This window comes from Aegilops tauschii, chromosome 7 (assembly GCF_002575655.3).
Source record: "Aegilops tauschii subsp. strangulata cultivar AL8/78 chromosome 7, Aet v6.0, whole genome shotgun sequence".
NCBI lineage: Eukaryota > Viridiplantae > Streptophyta > Magnoliopsida > Poales > Poaceae > Aegilops > Aegilops tauschii.
In genome coordinates, this window is record NC_053041.3 from 436,256,644 (window position 1) to 436,270,516 (window position 13,873).

Sequence of the window (13,873 nt, forward strand, 5' to 3'; positions counted from 1 at the left end):
CGCTTATTTAATTTTCCGTTGCTTTTGTTACAATCACTACAAAACCCAAAAACATTACTTTTGCTATCGTTACCTTTATTATCATACTACTTTGCTACTAAATACTTTGCTGCAGATACTAAGTTATCCAGGTGTGGTTGAATTGACAACTCAACTGCTAATACTCAAGAATATTCTTTGGCTCCCCTTGTGTCGAATCAATAAATTTGGGTTGAATACTTTACCCTCGAAAGCTATTGCAATCCCCTACACTTGTGGGTTATCAACAGTCACAGGCGGAGGCTGGAGGAGGTCGACGGTGGATGAACAGTAGCCTGTGGAGGCAGTCGATGGTGGAGATGAACAATATCCCGTGGAGTCCCGTTTTGCGGTACGCCACACCCCTCCTGATGAACAGGACCCCTGTTTCGACTGTAGCGCTCCAACACAAGTCCGTTTCCTCTATTTTGCGGGACGCCACACCCCTCCCGATCAGCAGGACCCCGCTTCGACCATAGGAGGTCCAAGAGAAGTCCGTTTCCTTCGATCTGCGGTACGCCAGACCCCTCCAGATGAACAGGATCCCGTTTCGACCGTGGCCGGTCGAACACAAGGCCGTTTCGTCCGTTCTGCGGTACGCTAGGCCTCATTTCGATCGGCTATTCTGTCCAAGCCGGTAGGCTCCCGATGAACATGACGACGTAGTTTCTCCGTTTCGACCCAGCCATGTACACGAGCCCTGGCTGTACGTATGCGCGAGTAGGCGTTCGAGACCCCGCCCTTATGTACGTACGTGGCTGTATTTACTTTCTTGCACCCTGGCTGTACGTATGTGTACATGCTACGTGTGTGCCTCTACTACGACACGTGCCCTTCCTTATTCGGCCACGGTTCATCGCTGCAACCTGCAGACAGACCGATCGACCAGTATGTACATACACGTTCGCGACCAGAATGACAATGCTATGTATGCTTCGACCAGGTGGGTCCTGACTGTCAGACACTTCCTTGCGTGCGAAGATGTAGCTGGTGGGTCCCAGCAGTCAGGGGGGGAATATTTTTTCATAAAATACGGTGGCCCGTCCGGTGGGTCCCTGCTGTTAGGTGGAGGAATCATTATTTTCCGCGTAATAAGGAGGCACTTCCTTGCTGCGGCTGTGGACCCAGCTGTCAGCCTCTCCACATATGGTACTCTTCCGATGGAAGTCGTTCCTTGACCACGTTGACCACGCCGCACCAAGAGAACCAGGGCGGTGGACGACGGCGAGGCCTAGGAAGGGGATGACGCAGAGCCGGGGAAGACACGGCAGTGGATGCCCACGCGGAGAGGAGTACGAGGGTTCACTGGTTCGGCTGCAGTGTGAGGCTGCCATCTCCGCAGAATAACAGGGGGTGTGGGTGAGTAGAGGGATGGCCTAGCCAGCGGTGGGAGTAGTAGTGGGCGGTGAGGCCTCCGCGGCATCACAGCCGACCATGGGAGGCAGGAGCACGTGGCACGACCGACGCTGGTTTGGGCTGCTGGAGCAAGAAGACCAGAGGTTGAAGAAGCACTACGGCCGTTGGATGGACATCGCATGGTCACTAGAGCTAGAATCGTTCATATTGACTAAGTTGAGAAAGCCCTCCGTCCCCGTCAACTTAGTAGGCCCACAAGTCAGCCTCCAACTATGGTGGGTCCCAGCTATCAGGGGGGTATTCATTTTTTTGTGCGTAATAAGGAGGCACTTTCTTGCGTGCGAAGATATAGTTGGTGGGTCCAACCTGTCAGCGGGGGAAACATCTTTTTCACGAAATACAGAGGCCCTTCCGGTGGGTCCCAGCTGTCAGGTGGAGGAATCATTATTTTGCGCGTAATAAGGAGGCATTTCCTTGCGTGCGGCCGTGGACCCTGCTGTCGGCCTCTCCACGTACAGTCCACTTCCGATGGATGTCGTTCGTTGACCATGTTGACCACGCCGCGCCGAGAGCACCAGGGAGGGAACGACACAGAGCCAGGCAAGAATCGGCAGTTGTTTCCCACGCGGAGGGGAGTACGAGGGTTTACTGGTTTGTCTGTCGTCGCCGCAAAATAACAACATGTGTGGGTGAGTAGAGGGATGGCTAGGCCAGCGATGGGAGTACGGTGGGGCGGTGAGGCCTGCGTGGCAGCACAGCCGGCCTTGGGAGGAGGGAGCAGGCAGTCCCTCCGGCTCTTGTTTGAGCGGCCGGAGCAGGAAGAGCAGATATTGAAGAAGCACGACGGCCGTTGGATGGACATCCAACAGTCACTGCTCTCGTGTGTTGACTAAGTTGACACGGCGTTGCATGCGCGTCAACCTTTTTTTAGGAAAGCATACGCGACAACCTGTAGTAGGCGCACAAGTCAGCCTAATAATTTACAGCCCATTTGCTAATTCTTAAGATTTTTTTTGGAGCCCATCTTCTTTTTTTAGCATTACACCCCATATTGTGGCCACGGTTAAAAATTATCAAAAATTTGCATATTTCGGTGCGGTCAACTATTTTTAATCCCGAAATATCGAGTCACATTCAAACTATTTTGAAAATAATTTATATAAATATAAAATCCAAATAATTGTCCATGCATAAAAATCAATGGAATTTAAAATCTTGTAATGAAAAAAAATTGAAACTAATTCCCGGTTTGATGAGTTTTAAAAATGTACAGCCAATTTCTCATTACTGATAGCCCATTTTCTGGGCAAACCAAATGAAACTCTCCTCATCTTGAAAGATTTGCAGCCCAGCAGGGCTGATAAAGCAAGTAGGCCTCGTTTGGGTATTTCTTAAAAAAAATAGAACTGGGCTAGCCATTTTCAGCAAGAAAAAAACACAACTGGGCTCATGATGTGGTAAACATAAATAAAACCCTGGCTAGACGGGCCACAGCCCCCGCAAAACCCCGTTGTTACCCTGATCTGTCACTAAAACTAGTATAAATAACTACTGCTTGTTCCTCAAAAAAAGTAAATAACAACTACGCGACCTACTGGGTCCCTGGTGTCAGCCGCTCGTTGTATAATTCTCTCATTTATTGACTACATTGACAATGGTGTGAGCCCCAGATGTCCAACCATTAGGAGGAACCATTTTTTGGGCTTGTAATAACGAGGCACTTGCTTCCCTACTGCCATGACGCTGGTGGGTCCCTACTGCCATCCTCTCCACGTACAATCATCTCCTTGTTCCTCTCAGTTGTTGACGACGTTGACAACGCAAGAGGGCGGCGCACCGCGCACGGCAAGCGAACCAAGGCGGAGGACGACGACGAGGCCTCGGACGGAATGAACAGGAGCCGTGGAAGATGTACCGGTCCAGTCGCAGGCGGAGGGGAGTACGAGGGTTGACTGGTTCGGGTGTGGGTGCGTGTTGGGGCTGACGTCGTCGAAGAATAACATGACGTGTGGGGAATAGAGGGAGGGACTGGCCAACGTTGGAGGGTACGGTAGGGCGGCGGAGGCGCAGCCAGCCATGGGAGGCGGGAGCAGGCGGAGCCAATGGGGTGGTTTGGTTTGGGCGACTGGAGGAAGAAGACAAGAGATAGAAGATACACAATAGATGTTGGATGTCAATCCAACGGCCGGTAGGCAGAATCGTTTGTTGACTAGCTAGTAAGTCGACACCACCTTGGATAGGCTATTTCCTCGTGGGTCCCAAATGTCAGAGTCCAAATATGTCACGGTCATGCAGCCTTTTCTATGAAAATTTATAGCCCATTTGGTGTGCTAGTTCGAGATAAGTTTGTGGGTGCTGGTGGGGGCTAATCACTTGGCTTGTGTAATGCACTGTGAGCTCAAGCAGCCGGCGAGAGTGATGTTATTTCCCTTGGTTGGGATTTGTTACAATATTTCACTCTAAATTAAACGAATGGCAAGCCATTTGCCTTGTTTCAAAGAAAATATGATAGTCACAGCCAAGTTGAAAAGGACAAGAACATCTAACTCCAGATTACAAACTACAAAAGCACGAGGGTTAATTGTTCATCTGGTAGACAAAACCCAGGTTGAAAAGGGCAACAACATCTAACTCGAGCACTGTTTTCGGCAGTCACAGTCAAATGGATCGGTCAGGTCCATAGAATGAACATCCTGGGTCATAAAATTTACTGGATTATGACCACAATATGTTGTGAATAGAAGCCCGACACGTTCAGAAGCTCTTTTGTCCACCCAAAACTCCTTTTTTTGCTCTTCAACATACCCATCCATCAAAACCATGCCGCTGATAAACTTAAGGCTGATGGACAATAGTAACCTCGCATTCAGCAGGAAGAACGTGACAAATCTAGTGTTTGCATGGTTGGCTACATATCGTTCTAGCGTTATTTTCTTCAATCGAATGTCATGAGAAGTGAGAAAATCCCGGTGCTTATGAATCCACCGATTGGTTATAACTTTCTTACCCGTCCTGTTGCCTAAATAGACATGAAGATTGAAAACAGTTCAGGTCTAAAAAAAGAGTGTCGAAAGAGCAACAGCTGAATAGTTAATTCTAGTACACTATATGCGGGCTTCCAATGTGCGTGAAATTATCACCTTTATATACAACTTCTGCAGACATGGAAAGCATTGCAGCAAGCCAATAATTTTGTTCAGATCAAAACTATTCATTTGGATATTAAAGATCTTGACAAAATCCAGCACCATTGATAGGCTATCCATGGAGAAACTCTTCATTGAGCATAGAACATAGTATTGGTACAAAATGTGTACTCCAAGATGATATATAACTTATGCGCAAAAATTTAAAATGCAGCTTATGGTTACAAGTGTAGATGATAATATAAAGTACCTGAAGAACTGTGGAGCCAAACACCATCTTGAAATGAGCACAGAGATCATGTATTACACCCAAGGTTTCCAATTTAGGCGCAGAGAGGACGGTTATTTGCGATGGTGAATAACTAGAATCAAGGATCAACCTTTGAAGTGAAGGGGCATCTTGGATGATGAGCTGCCTTCCGTCAAAAGAAATTCCAATTCTTACAAGGTTAGGCGACTTTATTTGGAGACAACCGATTCTAACTATGAAAACAAGCACCAAGCACTCTAGGGTAGGGCAACTGGAGTGGATGATGCTGTGCAATGAGGCCTCCGATATACGAACCCGCATAAGTGAAAGTTTCTTGAGAAATGGGAGTTGAAGGTTTAGTACCAGATTTTCTGGTAGGTAGCACAGCGCAAAGGTGGCGGTGTGTGGAGAGAGGAGAAAAATAGCGAGATGGACATCGGTGCTGAGGGCACAAGTACATGGCGTTCGGTATCTGGTAGGTGATTTCGAGGGGAATAGTAGAACTCAAGCAGCTGTAGTTTTGTGAATTCAGGGGATTTCATCCAGGCATCCACCGTGCAGGGCATGGTATGCTCGCTCAAGTAGCATGACCGGATGTAGAGGATTTGAACGGTGCCCTGGTGGGAGGAGATGATGGCTCTGGGGATTTCAAAATCATTGAAGAGAGATAGCTGACGACAGTCGAGATTAAGTGGCACGCCGCGCCATATAGGGTGCCACCGAGTTGAGAGGACTTGGGTGCGGCAACAATCCTTGGTGGGGAGAAGCGAGATGATCTTCCCAAGGACAGCGTCCGGGAGATCGCTGATGCGGTCCACCTGAGATTCTATGGGTTCCTGGGATCCGGTGGGGGCGGGGTCGCCACTTCTCCCTGCGCTGCCGGGTGCGGGATCTACAACAGGCGTCGCCGCTGGCGGGAGCCTCATCTTCTTGGTGCTGGGGTCAGCCAACTCCATGATCTCTACTACACAACCTTCTTCTTGTAGATGTTGTTGGGCCTACAAGTGCAGAGGTTTGTAGAACAGTAGCAAATTTCGCTCAAGTGGATGACCTAAGGTTTATCAATCTGTGGGAGGCATATGATGAAGATGGTCTCTCTCAAGCAACCCTGCAACCAAATAACAAAGAGTCTCTTGTGTCCCCAACACACCCAATACAATGGCAAATTGTATAGGTGCACTAGTTAGGCGAAGAGATGGTGATACAAGTGCAATATGGATGGTAGATATAGGTATTTGTAATCTAAAAATATAAAAACAGCAAGGTAACTAATGATAAAAGTGAGCGTAAACGGTATTGCAATGGTAAGAAACAAGGCATAGGGTTCATACTTTCACTAGTGCAAGTTCTCTCAACAATAATAACATAGATAGATCATATAACAATCCCTCAACATGCAACAAAGAGTCACTCCAAAGCCACTAATAGCGGAGAACAAACGAAGAGATTATGGTAGGGTACGAAACCACCTCAAAGTTATCCTTTCTGCTCTATCTATTGAAGAGTCTGTAGTAAAATAACACGAAGCTATTCTTTCCGTTCAATCTATCATAGAGTTCATACTAGAATAACACCTTAAGACACAAATCAACCAAAACCCTAATGTCACCTAGATACTCCATTGTCACCTCAAGTATCCGTGGGCATGATTATACGATATGCATCACACAATCTCAGATTCATCTATTCAACCAACACAAAGTACTTCAAAGAGTGCCCCAAAGTTTCTACTAGAGAGTCAAGACGAAAACGTGTGCCAACTTTAACATCCCAAATTTTCAATTTGGAATGTTATACATTAGGTCATCATGCATATCATATTTTATTGCTTTCTTGTTCGCAATCCTCGAAATCCTAAGCAACTCGAGGACCCTAGGAGAGAGTTGGGGATTTTCCCGGTTTTCATATTTGATTTTTATCAAATAATGAAACAAGGATTTTTGGTTTAATTATTTTGCTCTCCGAAAAATATTTCATATTAAAATATATGAGAGGAGAAAATATGACTTCTCCAAAATAATTGAAATATTGGAGGAAAAATATTAAAATCAAATATTTGATTTTATTCGGATTTTATTTGCATTAGAAAAATTGCACGTTTTCAAAACTGCATTTTTAGGGCCAAGAAAATGTTCATCTCGTTCTAATTATTTTAATTAGACGGTGAAAAATTATTTTGGAATTTTTAGATTTTTATTTATTTTTCTAGGAATTTTTTAGGTTCGGCGATATATTAAAAAAAAGATCCCGCGCCCGACTGGGCCGAGGCCCAGCCGAGCCAGGCCGGCCCATCTCCCCGTCCTCTCCAAGCTGGAGACCGTGCCGCGCCGCCGCCCGAGTCCGGCTCGAGGCCGCCTCCCCGCCGCCTTAGCCCTGCCCCACGGCAGCCCCCCATAAGTACCCCCGCCGCCCCCGCCACCTCTCCCCACCCCGTCCCGCGCCCCGCCGCCGAAGGAGCCCCGCCGGAGCCGCCCGACACCGACGCCCGAAGGAGCCGACGCAGGAGCCGCCGAACACCGCCGCCCTCCCGTCGACGCCCGCACCTTGCCGCACCCCCGAAGCCCCGCCGGAGCCTGTCTCGCCCGCCGGAGTAACGTCGCCGGAGGTATACAGCCGCCGCCGCCCGAGTCCATTTTTTTTAAACCGATTCGGTTTATTTTTTTTGGTTTAGTTAGTTAGTGAACGTTCGCCGGTCCGTTCGTTTTAACGAACGTGTTCACCGTTTAGCCGCGGTTAACGAACGTCCGTTCGGTTAGTTGTTCGTCAGTTTTCTATTCGTCGGATTATCCGCGATTTTTCCAGATCGCGATTTCCGATCTGTTTTTCGTTTTAGTTTAACTTTTCGCTCGTTTATCAGAATCAGGCGATTCAAGCGCCTAGAGTTTCGTCTCGAAACTCTCTTTCCGTTTAACCAACTCAAATAAGGTTTTGCTACTGTAAAATTTGACCTAGATCCAGATTACTAAACGAAGCTTGTTTCTTTCGCCGTTTGACCCTCGTTGCTTCGTTCGATTTGATTCTTTTTGCAAACCGGAGTTCTTACGTTGAACTTTGTGGTTAGTTCTTTTATTTGAGTTTTGCTTGTGCATTAGTTGAGTGCTTATTTTATGCTTGTTTGTTTGCGATAGAGTACCCGGAGTGCGCCGCTTGCCACTTCGAATCTCTAGGTTTCACGGATCATCAGCAAGGCAAGTAACACTTTGATCATACCTCCTTACTACCCAGTTTTATTGCATTAGATCAACCCTCAAACATTGCATGGTTAGGATCTGATTTAAACTGTGGGAATCGGGAAGTAGATGAGGTAGTACCTATTACCTGTTTATTATCAAACCCTTGGGAGTTACTTCTACGTTTGCTTATATTGCTATGCTATGCTCGTAGACGTGGATTTGGTTTGAGTGTATTCATGACATGTGTGAGATTGTTAATTAATGGTTAACTTTAGGTGGCAACTAAAACTCACATCTGGGTGGATTGAGGCACCTGGGGAATCCAGTGTTGCCTGTTTTTCTAAGGACCGCCACCCAGGCTCAAAGGGATCATGAGATTATTCATGCTAGAAACTTCCGTGTGCAGCCGCAAGCTATTATGGGATCTAGCATAGTCGAGTAAGTTGTGGGAAACCTTTCCATGATGGGCTAGCAGATGTAGGGGATTGTAGGTGTACCGGCCTATCTATCGGTTAAGGGGACCTCTTCGGAAAGACTGTGTCTCGGTCATCCGTTTCTCAAACATCATGTAGCGCGAGAATCAAGCGGAGGCGATCGAGTCTTGTGGGGAAAAGTGCAAAAACCTCTGCAGAGTGTATAAACTAATCATGGTTAGCCGTGTCCCCGGTTATGGACATCTTGAGTATCTAGTATCTGGATTATCATGTGAATCTCATCACCATGTTACTTTAATTAATTTTGTTGGGTTAAGGATGATACTTAATTGGGATTGAGATGCTGTCAACCATCTCAATGTTTCACAGCCACCATGATAGTTAAATAAATTTATTCCTTTGCAGTAGGGAAAAATTGGCTTTTTCACAAAACAGTAACCATAGAGCTTTCCACCAGCCAAATATGCATATAACAGAGTAAGGAGCCTTAGGTCGTGGTCTTATACTCAGTGATGCCGTTGGAGTTGATGGACTCACTTATCTTCCAAGTCTTCCGCTGTTATCGTATTTAGATGGCCTTAAGCCATTCACTTTGTAATAAGTGTGTGATTGCTACTCTGTTATAAATCCTCCATTGTACTGTGCGTGTCAGCATTACTGATCCAGGGATGACACTAGTGCACAGGAGCACAGACTGTTTGACGTCTGGTTGCTACAAAGGTGGTATCAGAGCACACGCTGACTGTAGGACACGACCACTAAGTTTAAACCCTAGAACACTACTCTCTTCTCATTTCTGACTCCTCTCCACTTTCTACTCTTTTAGGATGGCGGATGCAAGGAACAAGTTCATGCAACCAGATGAAGATACACCCTTTGGACGCCACTTGAAGGAAGTCACTAGATACCTGAAAATCAGAATACCAACTATAATCCGATAAGATAACTTCAAAGGGAAAACTCAATCCATTACAAGAGAGTAGAGGGGGAAGAAACATCATAAGATCCAACTATAATAGCAAAGCTCGCGATACATCAAGATCGTGCCATAGAGAGAACACGAGAGAGAGAGAGAGAGAGATCAAACACATAGCTACTGGTACATACCCTCAGCCCCGAGGGTGAACTACTCCCTCCTCGTCATGGAGAGCGCCGGGATGATGAAGATGGCCACCGGTGAGGGATCCCCCCTTCGGCACGGTGCTGGAACGGGCTCCCGAGAGGTTTTTGGTGGCTACAGAGGCTTGCGGCGGCGGAACTCCCGATGTATCTTCTTATTCGATGTTTTTAGGGTACTTGGACTTATATAGGCGAAAGAAGTCGGTCGGGGGAGCCTCGAGGGGCCCAAGAGACAGGGGCGCGCCCAGGGGGTGGGCGCGCCCTCCTATCTCCTGGCCTCCTCGAAGCTTCCATGGCTTGTACTCCAAGTCTCCCGGATCATGTTCGTTCCAAAAATCACGCTCCCGAAGGTTTCGCTCCGTTTGGACTCCCTTTGATATTCCTTTTCTTCGAAACACTGAAATAGGCAATAAAACAACAATATGGGCTGGGCCTCCGATTAATAGGTTAGTCCCAAATGTAGTATAAAAGTGTATAATAAAGCCCGTAATCATTCAAAACAGATAATAAAATAGCATGAATGCTTCATAAATTATAGATACGTTGGAGACGTATCAGCATCCCCAAGCTTAATTCCTGCTCGTCCTCGAGTAGGTAAATGATAAAAGAAAGAATTTATGAAGTGTGAATGCTAGAAGGTGCACAAGTTTGATCAATGATAATTTCAATCACCTTTTCTAGCATGAATATATGTCATAACAGTAGTTCATCTCATAAAACTTCTCAAGATCAAGTAACAAGCAATTCACATGTTAAAGCATAGATCATAAACTTTCTTGAAAACTAGCAAACTTCATTCTCAGTCATCAAACAATTACAATTCATCTTATTTTCAGGAAGGGTCTATGTCAGAGCTTTAATTTAGCAAATTCCACATACTCAACTATCATATAGTCTTCTACAATTGCTAACACTCACGCAATACTTATGGATATGGAGTTTTAATCGGACACTGAGAAAGATAGGGGCTTATAGTGTTGCCTCCCAACGTATTCACCTTTGGGTGATGTCAACAATAATAGTTCATGCTAACTTACATCCAATTGGATATATATATATATATATCAGGATCTTTCCAACACGAGGTGCTTGCCAAAGGATAAAATGAAAAAGGGAAAGGTAAAGATCACCTTGACTCTTGCATAAAGTAAAAGACATAAAGTAAAAGATAGGCCCTTCGCAGAGGGGAGCAGGGATTTGCAGAGGTGCCAGAGCTCGATTTTTAAATAGAGATAAATAATTTTGAGGGGTATGATCTCATTGTCAACATAACAACCAAGAGTTACCAATATCTTCCATACTACATACATTATAGGCGGTTCCCAAACATAATGGTAAAGTTTTTACTCCCCCTCCACCAATAATCATCAATCCATGGCTTGCCCGAAACAACGGGTGCCTCCAACTAACATCAATCATGGGGGAGTTTTGTTTGCAATTATTTTTGATTTGATTTTAATCTTTTGATCATGGGGCTGGGCATCCCGAATACCAGCCATTTTCTCGTGAATGGTGGGCGAAGTCCACTCATCGTGAGAATAACCCACCTAGCATGGAAGATACTGACAGCCCCTATTTGCTACATGAGCAATTCAGGCATACAAAACAGATTATTATTTGAAGGTTTAAAGTTTGGCACATGCAAATTTACTTGGAACGGCAGGTAAATACCGCATATAGGTAGGTATGGTGGACACTCATGGCAAAAACTGGGTTTAAGGATATTTGGAAGCACAAGTAGTATCTCTACTTGGTGCAAGGAATTTGGCTAGCATGAGGGGGAAAGGCAAGCTCAACATGTTTGAATGATCCATGACAATATACTTTAACTGAGATGTGAGAAAACATAACCCATTACATTGTCTTCCTTGTCCAACATCAACTCTTTAGCATGTCATACTTAATGAGTGCTCACAATTATAAAAGATGTCTAGGATAGTATATTTATATGTGAAATCTCTCTTCCTTCAATATTCTTTCATGAATTGTTCAAATGACCAATACAATGCTTGCTAACCTTCAATAAATTTACTACCTCTACTTCTTAGATGTGAAGTCATTACTCCTAACGGGGTAAGCATGTGAAACATATATAGTTTCATATTTATGACATTCAACTCATTCAACCAATTACTCATAGGATATAAGTGAAGCACACGAGTAAATGACAAACTACTCCAAAAATATATGTGAAGATCAATGAGTAGCTAAATAATTATGTAACTACGTGAAGACTCTCTCTCATTTAAGAATTTCAGATCTTGGTATTTTATTCAAACAGCAAGCAAAGTAAAATAAAATGACATTGCAAGGATAGCACAACTCATGTGAAGAAGCAAAAACTTAGGCTCAACCGATACTAACCGATAATTGTTGAAGAAGAAAGGTGGGATGCCTACCGGGGCATCCCCAAGCTTAGATGCTTGAGACTTCTTGAAATATTATCTTGGGGTGCCTTGGGCATCCCCAAGCTTGAGCTTTTGTGTCTCCTTAATTCCTTTTATATCTCGGTTTCTCAAAAGCTTCATACACACCAAACTCAACAAGAACTCGTGAGATAGGTTAGTATAAATCAACGCAATAACCTTATCATCCTCTACTGTAACAAATCACTAAGATTATTATTCAACATTGCATACTAAATTCCTCTGCATATTTAATACTCCTATCCTCAAATAGAATCATTAAACAAGCAAACATATGCAAACAATGCAAACATAACAGCAATCTGCCAAAACAGTACAGTCTGTAAAGAATGCAAGATTCATCATACTTACCTAACTCCAAAAATTATGAAAGAAAATTCCCACTCTAGTAAATTTATCAGAGATTATCATGCAAAAGGTTTCAACATTATATCAGATTCTGAATTTTCTAAGGAATTTTTGCAACAGCGGTAAACTTTCTGTTTTGAAACAGCAACATGTATACTTATAAAATAAGCATGGTATAGGCTATCCTTGACATTTTTATTGAAAATAAAGATGCAAAACATCATTGCAATTAGCAGCAAGCAAATACTAAAAAAATAAAATGACGCTCCAAGCAGAACACGTATCATGTGGTGAATAAAAATATAGCTCCAAGTAAAGTTACCGATGAACGAAGACGAAAGAGGGGATGCCTTCCGGGGCATCCCCAAGCTTAGGATCTTGGTTGTCCTTGAATATTACCTTGGGATGCCTTGGGCATCCCCAAGATTAGGCCCTTGCCACTCCTTATTCCATAATCCATCGAATCTTTACCCAAAACTTGAAAACTTCACAACACAAAACTTAACAGAAAACTCGTGAGCTCCGTTAGTGAAAGAAAACAAAACACCACTTCAAGGTACTGTAATGAACTCATTCTTTATTTATATTGGTGTTAAACCTACTGTATTCCAACTTCTCTATGGTTTATAAACTATTTTACTAGCCATAGATGCATCAAAATAAGCAAACAACACACGTAAAACAGAATCTGTCAAAAACAGAACAGTCTGTAGTAATCTGTAACTAACGCAAACTTCTGGAACTCCACAATTTCTACCAAAATAGGAAGTCCTAGGAAATTTGGTTATTGATCTGCTGCAATTGGAATCAATATTTTATCACGTTATGGTGATTTTAAACAATTGTTTTCGTGAACAGAAAGTTTCTGGATTTTTCAGCAAGATCAAATAACTATCATCCAAGAAGATCCTATAGGTCTTACTTGGCACAAGCACTAATTAAAACATAAAACCACATCTAACCAGACGCTAGATGATTTATTTATTACTAAACAGTAACAAAAAGCAAGAAACAAAAATAAAATTGGGTTGCCTCCCAACTAGCGCTATCGTTTAATGCCCCTAGCTAGGCATGATGATGACAATGATGCTCACATAAAAGATAAGAATTGAAACATAAAGAGAGCATCATGAAGAATATGACTAGCACATTTAAGCCTAACCCACTTCCTATGCATAGGGATTTTGTGAGCAAACAACTTATGGGAACAATAATCAACTAGCATAGGAAGGCAAAACAAGCATAACTTCAAGATTTTAAGCACATAGAGAGGAAACTTGATATTATTGCAATTCCTACAAGCATATGTTCCTCCCTCATAATAATTTCCAGTAGCATCATGAATGAATTCAACAATATAACCAGCACCTAAAGCATTCTTTTGATGATCTACAAGCATCGAAATTTTACTACTCTCCACATAAGCAAATTTATTCTCATCAATAGTAGTGGGAGCAAACTCAACAAAATAATTATCATGTGAGGCATAATCCAATTGAAAACTAAAATCATGATGAAAAGTTTCATGGTTATCATTATTCCTAATAGCATACAAGTCATCACAATAATCATCATAGATAGCAACTTTGTTCTCATAATCAAT